The sequence below is a fragment of the Echinococcus granulosus genome, assembly GCF_000524195.1.
Source record: "Echinococcus granulosus chromosome Unknown EG_S00023, whole genome shotgun sequence".
Taxonomy (NCBI): Eukaryota; Metazoa; Platyhelminthes; class Cestoda; order Cyclophyllidea; family Taeniidae; genus Echinococcus; species Echinococcus granulosus.
The window spans coordinates 990,124-992,795 of NW_020170403.1; positions in this window are offsets into that span (position 1 = coordinate 990,124).

Sequence of the window (2,672 nt, forward strand, 5' to 3'; positions counted from 1 at the left end):
TGTGATTCGAGACAGTGGAACTCGGCCCCAGAACTGCAGAAACTTCTCATGCAATTCACACAGTACTTGGAGACGTTGCGGTGGCAGAAGGTACCGCCCAGGACCGTATTGCTTGAGCAACTTAACCCGAGTTATCTAGCACCAGATGATGCTGCATCACGTTGTCGATGACTCTCCATCCTCAACCACAAACCATTGTGCATCCCTGTTGACACACTTAAGTAGATTGAGGCGAATGTGTCGAAAGCTTTCATTCCTGTTTAGCGTAATGTGAGTGAGATGGCAGTAGTTTTGCACCTACACCAGCTGTGAAGAGAAAGTAGGAGTAGAAGCTATGTAGCTAGGCAAGTGGGTCCGATCTTACCTACATGATATGCACCGGCGGATGCCAAACAACGGTAAGCCCCTAAAACTGTCCAGTTTGAGGTCATTTCCATGTATCATGTCATAAAGTTACACCGTTTGGGATTGTCTGCTGACCTACCGACTGACTGACTGGAGGGAAGGCTGTTCAACGCGTAGTGAGAAGTGTCTTATATTGTAACTTTCGTTAAGCTAACAAATGTATTACTCACTGATCCACACACAGCACACCTACACACACTTCCGAGGCACCAGTCCACCCATCCATCCATCATCACCACAAGGCCATGCCTGCTTTGCATGTGTGTGTGTTTGTGTGTGCTGCATTGTGCACACAATCGCCCATCAGGAGTTGTTCACTTGCTGGAGGTCAAAAAGCAATCATGCCTGATGTCTGCCTGCTTGATACGATACAGCTTGAACGCGTGCAAGCAGAAAAGCCTCCTTGAATGGACCTGGAACTAGTCAATTAGTGGGAAAAGTCGTCAAGGTCACGCAAGATATGACCTCGTACCGGCACAAGGAGGTACTGCCTAACGTCATTGGTCTCCTCTCCTTCCATATTGCCCCCATGGTGTTTCGCCAAACCTCATGTGATCGCCGCAATCTGTCACTTACATCAGGCAGCCGTCACACGATCGCATGCGAAGTAGAATAGATAGTTGAGCAGGAAAAAAAGTGAGGGTTAAACCCTACATAGACTTTTAGGGGACAAAACGGTCAATTTCAGTGGTGTTTGCACCTGGCATGTCTCGTCGACAAAGGTTGGGTAGACTGCAAATGTGAACTTGCAGTTCAGCTTTAACTTTCCATGCCCATTTAATTTATCGATGAGAAAAGTGCAGGAACTTATTCGATTGTCATATGTGCACTTCTTGTCTGCGAATCTAGTCCTCTTAAACTCCGTTGAGAAAAATTGCCTGATTTTTCGCAATAATATCTGCAATTGTTGTAGGCTTGCATTGCTTATGGAATGCTCTCTGCACCTCTTCGTTGGGATCACTTCTATGGCTTAGTCGAAGATATTTTTGTTCACTTGATGCAAATTGTAATGGTCTATCGAAAGCTTTAGTCCTGTCTTGATCTTACATCATTTTTGGCAAGTTAGGTCATTCTATGTAAACAGGACTTCACTCAGAAACGGGCTGAACCTACCCCCGAAGAGCCAATACAATATTTTGCCCAGCGAGGAGATAGCCAAGAATCCTCTCTTGCCGTGCCTCGTCTACGACGCAACCTACATTCTCCGGTTGATTGGTGAGTCTTTTGTTCCTGATATTCTATGATTTGAGGTATTGTGCTGCCTTGCGTTGAAATTAGAAATGCCATGGGAGTACTGCTGCCCACTTAAGATGCACATAGCGCTGCCTTTATGGTTTTTTATGTGCCCCGGTAGGCAATTGCGCCATGTGTGTGGTATTCTTAAACTTTAGAAGTTTTTATTTGTGTCGATGATGACCGAATTCGAATTACATGAGCCTTTAGGAATGCTGGCATAATTCTACTAATACTTTCCTTCTCCTCCTCCATTTACTCCGCTAAGTTCAAGATCTGGGTGTACTTCATTATCTTTACTGGCTTTAACATTAATGGTATCATTGCATTCGGTCTATTACATAGGGATTGACACAGACCTCCGTTTAAAACTGACAATGCTGTGGATGTTTTTTTGAATGTATTATCACTGCATGTGGAAAGCGTTAAATCTGTGAAAAGACATACTTTATCGCTGGTTGGCGACATTTGTTTTAGTTAACACATCACCTGAATTACTCCGGACAACATCCTAGGATTTATTTGCATAATGATGATACCCGTTTTAGGACTCATTAAAAAGATATGCAAGCATGGCTAACAATCTCATTGGGTTTGGAATTTTACTTTTTTGATGGTAGTTGTAATGCTAATTGGCTGGAAGATGCTAAAACAAATCTCAATTTAACTCATTTTACACGATAACCTTCTTTGGCTAGACTGATACGACGTCTTGTTCCATTTTTGCGACATGACCTCTGCTATGGCTAAGGTATAAAAGCTCTCATTCAGTGGTCTGTCTTGTGCCGACTTCAAATCCTTTACTCCTGCTGCTGTTTTGGTTGGACTATGCAACTCATACTGAAATGTGGAGCAAATTGTCTCAAAGCATTTCCTTAAGGTGGCAATCGCAGATCAAAATACAGCGATGAGGAACCTTCTAGATGGCTAAGTGAAGAATCACAAGCAAAATTAGATGTCAGATATCACCCCTTGCCCATCCACCCCAGCTATCACAATGGACCTCGTAGATTTCAAGTCTTTTTTACAGCAAG